The sequence below is a fragment of the Rhinichthys klamathensis genome, unplaced genomic scaffold (genome assembly GCF_029890125.1).
Source record: "Rhinichthys klamathensis goyatoka isolate OS25496 unplaced genomic scaffold, OSU_Roscu_1.1 h1tg000237l_1, whole genome shotgun sequence".
Taxonomy (NCBI): Eukaryota; Metazoa; Chordata; class Actinopteri; order Cypriniformes; family Leuciscidae; genus Rhinichthys; species Rhinichthys klamathensis.
This window is the reverse complement of record NW_026606760.1, coordinates 1,738,626-1,754,064: the sequence shown is the minus strand read 5'-3', so window position 1 is coordinate 1,754,064 and position 15,439 is coordinate 1,738,626. Positions and strand designations below refer to the sequence as shown.

General features: G+C 38.1%; 1 protein-coding gene across 8 annotated transcripts in view; it reads left to right on the top strand.

The window, feature by feature from the left end:
* The first annotated feature begins 1,805 nt into the window (after positions 1-1,805).
* pcbp3 (poly(rC) binding protein 3) overlaps positions 1,806-15,439 on the top strand; it is a 59,978-nt gene continuing 46,344 nt past the window's right edge. For 4 of the 8 annotated variants that reach the window (XM_056265668.1, XM_056265663.1, XM_056265666.1 and 1 more), the window contains exon 1: positions 1,807-2,091. The gene's annotated coding sequence lies outside the window, so the exon portion shown is untranslated. Of the gene's footprint in view, positions 2,092-15,439 lie in introns of all 8 variants that reach the window. The other 4 variants (XM_056265664.1, XM_056265662.1, XM_056265667.1 and 1 more) reach the window with 2 other exon arrangements.

Genomic DNA, 15,439 nt, shown 5'->3' with positions numbered 1-15,439 from the left:
CTATCTATCTATCTATCTATCTATCTATCTATCTATCTCTCTCTCTCTCTCTCTCTCTCTCTCTCTCTCTATCTCTCTATCTCTCTATCTCTCTCTCTCTCTCTCTCTCTCTCTCTATCTCTCTATCTCTCTATCTCTCTATCTCTCTCTCTCTCTCTCTCTCTCTCTCTCTCTCTCTCTCTCTCTCTCTCTCTCTCTCTCTCTCTCTCTCTCTCTCTCTCTCTCTCTCTCTCTCTCTCTCTCTCTCTCTCTGGAAAAAATTAAGAGACCACTGCAAAATTATCAGTTTCTCTGGTTTTACTATTTATAGGTATGTGTTTGGGTAGAATTTACATTTTTTGTTTTATTCTATAAACTACTGACAACATTTCTCCCAAATTCCACATAAAAATATTGTCATTTAGAGCATTTATTTGCAGAAAACAACTTTCACATTTATTGGCTTGTGACCATCCATATTCCTCTTGATCACATTCCAGAGGTTTTCAATGGGGTTCAGGTCTGGTGATTGGGCTAGCCATGGCAGGGTCTTGATCTGGTGGTCCTCCATCCACACCTTGATTGATCTGGCTGTGTGGCATGGAGAATTGTCCTGCTGGAACTCTGAGGATTGTTTTTTCCAGCAGGACAATGATCCATGCCACACAGCCAGATCAATCAAGTTGTGGATGGAGGACCACCAGATCAAGACCCTGTCATGGCCAGCCCAATCTCCAGACTGAAACCCATTGAAAACTTCTGGAATGTGATCAAGAGGAATATGGATGGTCACATGCCATCAAACAAAGTCGAGCTGCTTGAATTTTTGCACCAGTAGTGGGATAAAGTCACCCAACATCAATGTGAAAGACTGGTGGAGAGAGCATCCCAAGACGCATGAAAGCTGTGATTGAATATCAGGGTTATTCCACCAAATATTGATTTCTGAACTCTTCCTAAGTCAAAACATTAGTATTGTGTTGCTTAAAAATGCATATGAACTTATTTTCCTTTCATTATTCGAGGTCTGACAACACTGCATCTTTTTTGTTAGTTTGACCAGTTGTTGGTTTCTGCAAATAAATGCTCTAAATGACTATTTTTATTTGGAATTTGGGAGAAATGTTGTCAGTAGTTTATTGAATAAAACAAAAAATGTTAATTTTACCCAAACACATACCTATAAATAGTAAAACCACAGAGCTGTATATATAATGGTATTTGATCAGTTCTTAAAATTAAATCAACAAGTTTACAGTATGTGACAATATGCATAACAAGAACAAAAACTTAAAAAAAAAATATTAATTAAAAACACAGGAATTCATAATGATTCTTTTTTTAGTCCAATTTCATGTGTATTACATGATAGTTTTTTGGTGCACCTGAAAGCCTGGAAGTATCAGTGTGATAATAATACACATTGATATTGTGTATTATTATACTCCTATATATAAGCATTATTTCTGCCTACTTAACATCATTGCACCTTTCCAAAGCCCTTCCTGTGTAGCCTGCGTCTCTGCCAGTTCTGCAGTGGAGCATGCAATGTTATTCTGCTAGGTTAAGTGCGGCACAATCTAATTACTCTAATGTCGGATGCGGTCTTAAATCACACTTATTGGGTAAGTGCGCCCGTTTGTCTGTCCTTCAGAAGGGAAGCTGCTCTCGGACTAATTATTCCAACTGGATATGAGCAATTGCACTTATTGGCTAGGGCATGGCACCGGCTGCCTGCGCTCCTATTCGTTGCCGGTGAAGTCTGTGTGCGATTGGGTCCTGGAAGGGAGTGGGAGGGGCGTTCTCTCTTTCCTCTCTGTGCTGGAGCGTGTGTGGATGTGAGCACTCTTTTCTCTCCTATTATTTGAGTGGCTGCAGGTACTGGTGTCTGCCTCTATGCCTCTGTGCCAGAGGGATAAAGAGAGAAAGACAGAGGACTAGTGCTTCATATCCCCCCTCTGGCCTCCCCGTCTCCCTGCTCCCTGTCACTCCATCCTTCCTTCCTCCCTCCCGGACCACCCGTCAGCGGCTGGATCAACCCGACCGGACCCTCCTCCCACAACCCCTTTGACTATCCTCACTTCACCGTCCCATCTTGTGAACTGTGTGCAGGTAAGCCAGCACCTAAATATGACTTTGTTGTGCTTTTTTTTTCTTCTTTCTGCTTCTGTACACTCTTTCCTCTTCGCATGTCATTTCGTCTCTGTTTCTCACACACGCTCTTTCTCACGCACCCTCCCTCACTCTCTTTAGCTTTCAAGTTTTCCCCTCTGGCAGTTCCTCTCAGAGGGAAGCGTGCAAAGAGAGATGAGGGATTAGAATCTGTGAGGTCACTGTTTTCGAGCCCAAACTCAGTTCACACAGAGTGCTTATCACTTCTTCTATCTAAGACTTTATCTGAAGCGTTGTAATGCCCACCGGCTATGCTGGAAAACCGATGCTCCGTGCCACAAACCCAGTGTGTACTTTAGCTTCACACGTTTCCTCTGTGTTGTCCTTGACCCCTGCAGCAGTTTATTTTCTGTGTGTCAGAGTTCTTCAATGGTGAAGTGTTTCAAGTAAACTTACAGATGGTTTTGCAGCTCTAGGATTACCAATGTCATGATGTTACTACTGGACTGACTGATTCAAATAAGGTATTCAAACATTCAATATGGTCAGTAAGGCCAGAAACATTACTCCATGCATTACACAAATGCTTGGTCGACATGTTTTAAGTTTTGTGCTCTGCTGTGGATAGTCATTTTTGAAAATACAACAAAAAATGTTTATGCTAAAATACCTATGGTAAGCCATTCGTAGTTTGATTTCTCTGAAAAAGTGTAAACGTCAAACTTGAAACAAGTTTTTTTCAACCAATGACGTTAGTTTGGGGCGGGATGATCTGTTTAATAGGAGTGTTTTCGGAAGCTTTTAAAACAAAATGTTTGTTGACATTAGTGTCGTGGAAATTACACATTCCACCTTTAATGTTTATATTTGAAAAAATTTGGCAGAAATAAATAAATATTTATTAAAAATTCATATTCTGTCGTCATTTACTCTCCCTCATGTTGTTCCAAACCTGTATGCCTGTCTTTCCTCTGTGGAGCACAACATATATTTTGAGAAATATCTTGCGTTTTTACAATAGAAAGACAGTGGTAATGAAAACTTTGGTGACCACCATTCTTCATATCTTCTTTTGTGCTCCACTTAAGAAAGTCATACAGGTTTGAGAAAACATAAGGATGAGTAAATAATGACAGCATTTTAATTTTGGGGGTAAAATATTAGTTTAAACTGAATTTTGAATCGTCTTACTATCAGAATAGAGAGAAGACAAAAAGTTGTTTGTTAACACAATTCTATAAGAAACTATTATAGAATAGTTTCTTATAGAAACTATTCTAAAAAACTGTCATGACAGTGGTTGACCTGAAGGAGAAAACCGACTGTAAAAGTTTGGACTTGCAATCCAGGATGCACTCATGTGTGAAATCAAGTAGCTAGAAGTATTAGCGTTAATATACTTGCTTAGAGTATGATTCAGGTCTAATTCTACAGAGCACAGCAGACAAAAACTGCTTAGGTCTTCATCCAGTTCAGTGCGTCGATGTGAATGGGTGCTGTGTGAGATTGATGTGGTGCAAACATCAATACCGGCCCATGGTTTGACAGATCTTGAACTTGTCTCCAGCACTTTAACAGCTGGCCAATAGTAAAGACATTTCCAATCAATTTGATTAACTGCACTACCGTCTGTTTACAAGCACGTCATACCTTTGTATATTCTCTTTATTAGGCAATTTTGAAATGTAGAGCATTTATTATTATCTAGGGTTATTGGAAGCAACGAGTAAATTCACAGAAGAACAGGTGTCTTAATTAACACCATTATTCCTTTGCCGCCTTGTTGGCCTGTTTCCAAATGTGGAATAAAGAAGGAATGATTGTTCAAACAAAAAACGAATCTTCAATTAACACAGACGTGTTATCGGAACATAGAAGGTCTGAAAGATTTTGCCTTTATTTAACTGAGCATTTATTTGTCAAGTTACATAGCATCTCGTGTCCTGCAGTCCTTGTAAAGTGGATCACATCACAATCCTAAGATGCAAATAGCATATCTTATGCTAATCGAGAAATTCATTGAACCTTACAGACTATTGCAACTTTTTGCATTTTAGAAGGAAATTTCAATGACATTGCCATTGACTTTTAGCTGCCCCTCATGCTTACTCTAAAACAACTCAGCGGTTTCATATTGCTGATTTGATATTATTTCTAAATCTTTGCACCTCCTGAGAAGTGAGACGTGCCTTAATGCTTGACTTATAAAGAACTGTGACTTTTAGATCTAGTATGTTCTTAGATTTGGAGGTTGTTTAACTGGCAGTTTGAGTGTCTTGAAATGTTCCTGTCAGGCAATCCGGATTTACATTTTAGCATGGTGCCTTTTTTTAGCTGTTGGCTTGGAAAGCTGTGCTTATCACATATAGTATGATTATAAATATGGGCAGATTCTTAAGCTAGAGTAAATTGCAAATGTCATCGATGAGGACTTATATCTCTTAAACCACTTTAGATTAGTTTCAGTTGCATATTTATTTACCTCACTGTATATTTTCATCAGCATTAAATGGATGCATGAAGTTTTAGGAAAAGCTATTACTTGCCAGACAAGTTCAATTATATTCTCTCTAACAAGACTTTTTTTTTTTTTTTTTCGCTGACGCCCATGATCTCGAAGCAGCTGGTCTTTTTGTGCTTTGGCTGTTTTTCTTTTTTTCTTTCTCCGGATCTCATGCTGTCCTGGCTTCCGAGTTGCTGGTTCGGCAGAGTTGCAGTATCAAAAGGCCTCTGCCATTCCCTGGGCTTCCTCTCCATTCCCTATGTGCCAGGAAACTATGGGAGCCTGGATGTCATTTTGGACTGAGATACAAACATGAATGTACATGTAAATCATTTCATTTCCGACTTTACTTCAATGCTTTCGGCAAGTAGGATGTGGAAAGAAGCCAACTCGTCTTTAGCTTCACCCAGAAGATGGGCCACTTTTATTTACTGTATTACATGTCGCTATTACTGATACTCGGTGCTGACAGAGAATGTTTTCCCCCCCCATCCTCCCTTCGGCCTGATTGGAAGGCAGGTCTCCTCAGCATGGCCGTATAGTAAGTTAAAAACGTCATGGCTGTGTCATAACTCATAAGCGAATGCAAAGTGTTGCCGAGGGCTGAAATTGAATGCTGCACCTTTTCAAAGTTAAGGCCCGGAAAGAATTATGGCCTGTGAAATCCCGGGCCCTTTGTCTCTCCGCAAAGCCACTCTGCAGTGTAATTTAACCCGCCGATGGGCCGTGAGATCAATCAGGACCCAGGAAGCTGGAGGGGGGTGGGAGTGAGTCGAACCGGCCCTGGACCACCCGCTGCCGTCGTTCTTAATGCTTGGCTGGATGGCGCGGCTATTTTTATTGTTGCCAGTGATGTAGTGGAGAAGATGTTCTGGAAAAGGTTAGGGAAACATTGCAGGCTTGTCTGAAGATCCGTGGGTCATGTACGCTACTGATGCGGCTGGCTGTTTGATTAAGTCAGGTCATCCTGTTGTTAATCTGTCAGTGAACCAATTTAATCAGTCATGGAGTCCAAGCTATACACCGAATGCACATATTTACCTTATACTGTTCTCTGTGTTTCTAGATGGCAGAGGAAGGAACTCTGCTCTGAGACTTGAACTTGGAGTTGTGCATGTCGCAAATTAATTATGAGACTCAACTTAGACTCAGACCCTTGACTTGAGACTTAAATTGGAATCCCAATATAAAATCCAGGGCTCAACCATATGGATTTTCTTACTGATCCACCACAGAGGAATTATCTTTTTTTTTTCTTTGTGTTTTTAGCAATATATTTCCATTTGCTAGAATTGATATATTTTTTCAATGATTAATTGATTGATTTATTGATTGATGATGTAGTGGAGATGTTCTGGAAAAGGTTAGGGAAAAAAATGTTTTCCCTGTATTTGATAGATTCTTTTTTTTTTTTCTAAATATTTGTTTCCAGTGATCAAATCACATCTCTCAGTGGGGATGTTCTGGAAAAGGTTATTGAATAAGCAGTGCCTTTCTCCCTTATTTGATAACATAAAAAAAAAAAAATCAAAGTATATTTGTATTATTATTAATAATAATAATAATAATACAATGATTACTGTTACTACTAATAATATATTATTATTATTATTATTAAATTTAATAATCCTATTTGAAATTTTTTGTGTTGTTGTTAAAATAAAATAAAAATAAAATAAAATTGTATAAAATAAAATTAAAAGAATTTTATGAACAAATAAAAAAAAATATTAACATTAAAGACCCCCTGTGGTGAAAATCAAGTTTTTAATTTTGTTTATAGTATGTCTATGTGGTGTTTTTAATCTATGTGGTGTTTTTGATATGCTTTAAGACAACCCATGTGCAAAATCATAAGTCAACACCATTGCTGAATATTTTCTCCTTAAAACTGCAGTCTCAAAAACGCAGTTTGAAATCACCGGTGTTTCTTACAGTACGTCTCAAACTACTTTGTAGCCAATCACTTCAACGTGCCGGCGGGCTTTAGCATATCATTATCTGCAAAGCAGGGGAGTCTCAAGAGAAGCCAGGTTATCCCGCTATATTTTTCTTTTGATGGGAATAATTGTGAACATTTAGCAATATAGCGGGTAAATTATGTATAAGAGGTATATTACGATGTTATGCTGAACTATATCCCTTTCTCCACTGACTTTCTAAGTTGTTCAAAGCGTTTCTAAGGATGCTGATTTTTAGAAGGCAGACTGAGATGGCGAACGGGAACATGGTTTGTGTAACATTAGCAGCATTATTAGCTGTTTGATAATGTAGCCAAGCAAAACTACATTACTACTACAAAACTACAAAAAATCATATTCATTAACGTTGTGAGTCAGTGGAGATGGGGCTAATTTGCATATTCATAGATCAGCGTATACTAAATGAATCAAGGTTGTAGTGTTTCATTCAATCTATTGTAGGGCAAATATATTTACAGGAAAAACGCTTAAATATGCCATTTTGGTGTTCAAGGATGAGTTTTAAGGGATAAAATTATTGACTACAGGGGTACTTTAATATTAATGTTATTATAGAGGGCCATCCTTGCTGTTGTGTTGTAAAAGCTTTATAGAACACTCTGTAAGGGACTCTTATTCAAAGACTTGACGCTGTACTTGAAAACTTTGGACTTGAGGCCTAGACTCAACTGAACGACACAATGAATTAATTAAAGTTTAAATAAAGTTTATTAAACTAACCTGTATTGTATAGAAAACGTTTACCACAGGGATTTGAGACTCGGCTTGAACTCCAAATTAGAGATGAGCAAAATATGCTAAATTGCTTGCCCTTCAAAAAGGTTTATACATCTAACCTGTAATATAAAACTGTTCGCCTCACCTCAAAGACTTGAGACTCGGTGTAGTCTTTACGTCAGACACTTGAGAAAATATCTGCCATATGGTGCCTGTTCATTGCAGGGAATATAATATGTCAGGATAAGTCTTAAAGAGACTTTGAGGCCTGTCTTATAGCGCTGTCTTGGCAGCATGGCTGGATCTCATCGTTTTTGTTTGATTAAAAGCGCACAGGAGTTTGTAGCTCACGGTAGGTGCAAGAGCAGGGCTGACAGCTTAACCACTGATTATTCAAGCCTCTTAGGCTAAGCCATGGCACTCCAGTGATGAACGCCTTCTCCACTTCACAATCCCGCTCCCTCGACTTTTTTTTTTTTTTTTTTTTACATTGCTTTCTTACTCTCTCTCTCTCACTCCCTTTCTCATTGAGCAGTGGGATCAGTAGCAGAGTGATTCATGCAGTGCTGAGGCTTTATTTAGACATAATCCGCTGAGTGTCACTATGGCACGAGGCTTTGGTCAGGTTCTCCTACCATGCTCCTGCCTGCCTACCACCCAACCCCCAACAATATGGGAGTGTGTCAGCGGGTCACATGGCGTGACGCGAGGAAGACACCCAACCATGAATGATGCAGCATTTTCTCAGCGGCCTCGCCCCTCTAATCGGACGGGGAGTGATCGGCAGCGTTGTGAGGAGGAGAGAGAGGATGTCCGCTTCCTTGCAAATGCGTTCTAATAAAATCTAGAGCCTCTCGAGCTTTTAGTAAAAGCTGTCTCATGTTCGGTGTCTGTTGATGCCCTCCCACCTGCTCCCTGGCAAGGCCTCGGATCCAGAGTGTTGTGACCGCGGCGATGGCCAGATTGAACCCAGCGGGGCGGGGTGTGAGGGGAAAGGTGTGACCTGCTGCTTGAAAAGTCTTTTTTAGCCTCTGAAATGGACTCCCGAGTGACAGTTACCGTCTTAAACCTGTAAACATCAGCTGTGTTTTGACTGTGGGTTCACCTAGGGTCTTTTTTTTGTTGTTGTTGTTTTTGTCGTTTGTTCAGGATAGCTCTTGGCTTGCCCTCTCTATAACAAATATGCTTGCCTGACACACTTTCCTGAGCGGATGCCGTTCGCTCTTCCAAAGCATCTGCGCAGCTACGTCAGCAGTAACGGTTCTGTGTTCTGGGGATGCGCAGATTGAGGAAAGAGGCATGAGTTTTCTCTCAGCTCTGTGCAGTGTACTGTATGCAAATCTGCAAATCTGAATTCTGTGTCCTTCTATTTGCCCTCAGGAGGATTTGGCTGATATATAAAATATTCACTGTATATTCGAGATGATTCTGCTGGCAATATTGTGTGTACAATACATTTTTGTCCATCAAGTTTCCTCAAGACTGTTGTTAGACTTGCGTGATTTACAAGTATTTGGAGTCTTTAATTTGGACATCAGCATGATTCAGTGAAGTGGTTCAAAATGCTGGTGGATGCTTGGCGCATCACTCAAAAATGTTCATGGATGTCCCATTGTGGCATATTTCATTATTAAAATGCAGAACTGGTATATATTTGGTAAAGACACAATTCAGACGTTTAGAGTTGCTAATGTTTTTTAAGAATTTAATGCGTCACATATACAAAAATACATAAAATGCATACTTTAAAGAGAAATTGTGAACTTGTATTGCAATTTATAATTACTGTTTTCTATGTTAATATCATTTAAAATGTTATTTATTCCTGTGAATGCAAAGCTACATTTTTTGCAGTCTTCAGTGTCCTTCAGAAATCGTTTTAATATGCCGATTTAATGCACAAGAAACAATTCTTATTATTATCAATGCTCTGAACAGTTGTGCTGCTTGATATTTTGCTGACAATAGTGATTTATTTTTTCAGGATTCTTTGATAATCAAAGATCAAAAGAAAAGCATTTATTTGAAATGGACATTTTTGTAACATTATGCCTTTACTGTCATTTTTTACATTATTTTTTAATAGAACACTTAAAATGTATTAACACTTTATAATATTATGTTTTTATTGGCCAGTCTTGACCATCAGTATAGAGAAATGCTTTGTGTTTGTCCAAATATTGAGCTTATGGTTTCTCTAAACTGCCTGAAACGGTTAAACAAAGTACCGTGGGCTAGCAAGTATTAACAGGATACTTATTAAGTAGGTTTTTCTCTGACTAGGCCTTTTCTTGTGAATAAAGACTTTTTGTGCAATATACCCTTACATACTGCTTTGTCATTGTTAATATCAGTGTAGAGATACTATTCATTCTTTATGCTATGCTCCACATAACTATAGAACAGATCACATAACAATGGTGATCTGAAATATTATAGCAAGAGGAAGACTCAACAAATAGAGTACTTGGAACGGGGCCAATTGACACATTAAACCCATGTATTATCTGAAACGCATGCATACAGAAAATCAGATAATATATGGGTTTAATGTGTTACGACTGCTGGAAACATTTACCCAAACCAGATGAGCTGGATTTCATCCATGGTTGAAGATATCAACTCAGTGTGTCCATGCTTAAGTAATTTAAGTGTAGTGTAATTAACTGGATCTGTTTGATTTCTGACATTTTTTTTTTTTTTTAAGTTGAGACTCAATCTCCGTCTTGCAGGCAAATCTCAACCGCAGATTAGTTAGTGCGCTGTTATTTCTCCCACGAGGTTGAGGGATTTGATCTATCGGCTAATTCCACTCGATGAGAACTGTCTGTGACATCACAACACTATCCCTCACTTCAATAAAAGCCCAGCAGCGAAGGTAAAGCACATGATGTCGCTATCTGCTCTTCTCTCAAGGGGGGAGGGACAGAGCTGTGGAGATATTCAAATGTGCGACGTGCCTTTGAATTTCTGCTGGAGCCTTTTTGCAGGATTAAGACTTAAAAGCCTTTAAAGGAGAACCCCTCCAATCATAAAGGTGTGAAAGTGTCAAGCGTTTTGCCAAACATTTCTGCAAGTCTTGGTTACTGTCTATTTTAAAAGGCTAATTTGCAGTCTTTCACATTGCTCAGTGTTAGCCAAACACATTTGAATAGTTATAAGAAGCTCATACAGGATGTGCATACTTCACATATCTCAGAAGTTTGGGGTCGTGAGATTTTTAAAAATATTTTTGAAAGTGAAAGTTCATCTAAAAATTTGTAAATGATCTGCAATCATTTATTCACCCTCATGCCATTTCAAGCATTTATGGTTTATATATGTACATGAGTGTGTGTGTATATATATATATGTAATTTGCCCAATCAGACAAGCATGTCACATATATATTTATTTAAGTATATGTGCTTATTTAAATCATACAAATTAGATTTAAGAGTTATATCACATATGTGAATAGCGACTTCAACTTTGGTCTCTTCCACACAGAAATCTATCATATGGCTTCAGGAGGCTTGCAATATTGCGTGTGATTCATACAATAAAGAATCATTTTATTGTTCTTATATGGTGCTTTTTTGTATAATTTTTAGAGCTTGACAACACCCCATTCACTTTCATTGTAAAACAACCACAGTGTGTAAACAACATCCCGCCTAACATCTGCTTTTGTCTTTGAAAGAAAACAGAAAACAAAAGAGGGTTTGAACGACATGAGGTTGAGTAAATTAATTTAAAGTTTTGGAACTATTCGTTTAAGAATTGAAGGACTGAGTAATTGCAGTGTTTATAAAATGATGCCATATGGAGTTCAATAAAACAGGCATGTGTGTGTGTGTGTGTTGCTGCACGATTCTGGATTAATTGAGAATCACAATTTTTTTGTGTTTAAAATAGAGATCATGATTCTCACACTAGACAACTAAACAAACTAACGTAATTTAATAGAGGTTCTGACAAAATGTTAATTGCTGCAGTAAAAAATATTTAAAGCTCCAGTCGGCAAGTCTGGCAGATTGAGTGGATTTAGGAAAATTTTGAATGTTTACAACTCTCATGCCCCTCCCCCACTATCAACGGATACCCTCCCACCCAGTTCATGCTCATCAGTGCCAGCTCTGGTCAGTGCGTGTGCAGCAGATTTTCAGTGAACGCCAGGGCTCTCAAGTGTCACGCATTGAGCGTGACAGTCACTCATTTCGGTCTTTTGTCACGCTCTCCCGCCACACATTGTATTTCTCACGCTGAAAAACTATTTGTAATATATTTAATATGCCGCAGCGCCCAAAACTCTGGCCGCGCCGCTCTCACTGTGGAACCGGCATGAATCAAGCGCGTTTCTTCTGGTGTTGTTCGTCGAGCTACACAATAGCCAATCAGAAAATAGCACTATTGTATCTGGGTAAGATTTAACGCAACAACCAATGACAAAAATGTATCCAACCCCCCGTCGGCTGGGTGTCACTCTTACCTGTCTTCAAAACTTGAGAGCCCTGGAACGCGCCCGTCTCATCAGCATCCATCAACACCATGGAGTTATTGGAGGTATGCTGTCCTGGCTAATGTACCGATAGATTGCAATTGCTAACGTCATTTATACTCTAAATGAGCTTACTTGATTTTCCGCCATCACTCTTCGTTACTGCGCGAACTTCCGCGAACTTCAGGCGTGTGCATGTGATTGTAACGTGCGCGAGGGGTGGCGTGTGCCCGATCTGTGATTGACAGTCAGATCTCACACCCCCCTGCGCTGATTGGACATGATGAACCGGGAGCTGTGGATTTTTGCAAAACAAATAACAAGCTCCAGGTGGAGTTAGAAGCTCGGGGTTTTTTCTAAAACCACTTTATTTATGTTGTTCTGTCAGATTATAGTGTCGATTTCACTGAATATGATCAAAAAAATGTTGCCGACGGCAGCTTTAATTTGAATTCATTTTTAAAAAATCAGGTTGAATGAAGGATTCAATGACTCGCTCAAAAAGACATCACTTGTTTCATAATGAATCAGTGTTTATGAACAAATCTTTTGAATGAATGATTCAATGACAAATAAATTTTTTAACGCTCACTGGTGTAACAATGTCATTGAGTACAGTCTTTATTTGAAGCGTCAATTTACTTTAAAAAGCTATTTTGATCGCTATACTGTAGACATCAGTGTTTATATTCCAACTATGAACTTTTATCCCAGTACTTCTGTGATCATTTGAATTATTGTAACAGAAATAATGATACTGTGGTTGAAAAGACTGTTGTGACGCTGTTTCGTATCTTCTTTACATGACAACTGCTCTCTCTGGGTCAGCGGCTGCATCTGAATGTTCGCTGTGATCGTTCTTGTCAAACGTTTAATAGACACAGCTGAATCATAGTCCTTTAGGAATAAGATCCCGTGGGTGTTTGAAATGAGATTGCAATCTTTTAACGATTAATCGTGCAGCGGCAGTCAAACCCAGTTGGATTGATTGAGATGCACATTTAAGTATTTGAATTTTTCAATTTAGCTGTCGATGATCAATAACTAATTATGACCACTACAGTAAGTAATGTTTTGTGGTGTGGGCGGCCACTTCCTTCATCCTGTGTTTTACAGCACTATTTTATAGCGTTCTTCTGCATGGCTCTGGGCCTGAGTACTTAGCTCTGCCCTTTCACAGATTGTGCGAGCGTCTTCAGAAGAATCCCACCCGTATGTTAAGAACACACACGCTGTGAAGGGTATTATGGGACAACTGTCTCCCTCAGGCATAGATACCCAGGTGGAATAGGGGCTTCTGGGGGACTGGCTTCCGCAATATACAAAAGCCGCTCAGCACAAAAGGGGTCAAATAAAGGATATCTATGAAATGCCATTAGCTCTCAATTAATGCCAAGGGCATATAGAGTATAATGACTCGTCTGGGTAATACGCGAGTGTCCGTATAGGCTGATACAGCTATTGAAATTTGGCATACAAGCCTTTTATCTTACTTGCATGTAGAGCAGAGCACATCGACAGGGGCGAGGAAAGGCGTCGTTGTGTGGCAGTGAGGATGGTTTTGGCCATTATATTAAAATAATCATTTTAACTCCGTTTACATATATATTTTTTGTTTGAGTTTGCACAGTGAAATGTCCATTGATGTATGTATTTTAGTATTTACACTACTGTTTAAAAGTTCGGATATTTTTTTAGTGAAGTTTCTTCTCACCACCAAGGCTATTTGTTTGATCAAAAATGCAGTAAAAGCTGTAATATTGTAAAGTATTATTACAATTATTTTAATATATTTTAAAGTGTAATTTATTCCTGTGATGGTAAAACTGAATACTTCAGCAGCCATTACTCCCGTTTTCCGTTACTGTATAGTTTGATTTTAGAGTTAATGAAGCTTCTGCACTGTATTATTTTCTGATGAGTTTCTGTGTTAGGTGTTCTTGAAGCATTCAAATCACTTAATTTTTCACAGACTTTGCTCAATTCTAGTTTAAGTTGTTACACTTATGTGTTTATTCGAGGCAGTCTCAAATACATTGACACCTTAGTTTTGATTCCTGTAGCGATTTGGTAATTTGAGACAATTTCATAATTAATTTAATATTTCTATTTGTTGTGCTGGACAAACTGATGGCTAAAAGATTAATATACTGTCATGTGCCACCATGTTTGTCAAATATTTAATAATTTATGTTATCTATAATTTTTTTTAACAAGTAATGAGGTTTCTCTATATTCCTGATATACATGATATCATAAAACTCAGAATATTGCTTGTAATTCAGTAGTAAATGTCTGGCATGTACATAGATTTAAATGTGTCAAGTCGCAAAATATAACTATATTATTGCCCCGCTTTAATCTACTAAAAGTGATTATAAGGCATACAAATATTAAGATATTGTAAACATTAGCATCATGATTTTCTGTAAAGCTGCTTTAAAAACCATGTGTATTATGAAAAGCGCTATACAAATAAATTTGACTTGACTTGATATTGATATCAAAATAATTTTTGAGGCTTAAAGTAAAAATTTATGCATACTAACCAGAGATTTTAATGTAAACATATATTGTATTAAAAATATAAAATATTATTAATTAAATCAACCTTTATTGAAAATACTATTAGTGTTTCAGAAATTAATGAATACATTTCTGCCGTCTTTATTTGTCATTTACCCATATACAAAGAGTCTCTTGTTTCCTAAATCGTACAGTTCTAATACCTAGAAAGTGTTTTGTGTTAACAGTAGTGATATTGTATTCTAGATTTGTGACTCAAGGCATGATTATGCAATAATGTCTGCATTTTCAACAGGTTTTTATTGCAGAGAATGAAAAGAGGTGGCAAAGTCAAACAAGCTGGTGTAGATGAAATGCTTTTAAAGGTTCCTCTAAGCTTCTTTGCTGGGTGTTTGTGTGTAAGTGGCAGCCTCTCACAGCCCTGTCAGACTGTTTCTGCACATAAGCAGTTCTCCTAACATTATGCTTACTGCTTCTTGACTTGTTTTGTTCCTGTGTAATCCCTCCGCACTTGGTCGACTCCATTCGCTTTGCTCGGGCTGCTGAAACTGCAGCTCGCTTTTAAACCTTGCTCAACTTTTCAAACTGACTTTCAAAGCATCTTGTCATGAGAAAGCAAACCACCAAACTCTCTCACACCGTCACGCCCGCATTATTTACATTGCCGGGCAAAAAAGCACTTTCATCAGTGTTTTCTTTATTGCACTGTGGCATACATTTAGCAACAATTTTAATATTTCTGGCAGAATTTACACAATGTATAGTCCTGGTATCACAGAAATGTAATTGTTCAACTCAAAAGTTGCTTTGTGTCCACCAAATACTGTGATTAAAACTTAAAACAACATATTATTTACTGTTCATTATTCTTATTTTCTTCTGTGTGGCTTTACATTCTCTTCTTTTTGATTTTAGTTTAAATCGGGTATGTTATCTGGGGGAACAAGCTATTGTCCCAGACCCTGATGAGAGGGGTCCATAAGGTCCCACTCTAAAAAATGCTGGGTTGTTTCAAAATGCTGGTTGTAAATTACATTTTTAAACCCAATGGTTGGGTTTGTCCAGATTTGACCCCACATTTTTTTAGCAGTACTCATCTGATAGGTCGAGATCCAAAAATGGGTTACAGATCTTTTTTGA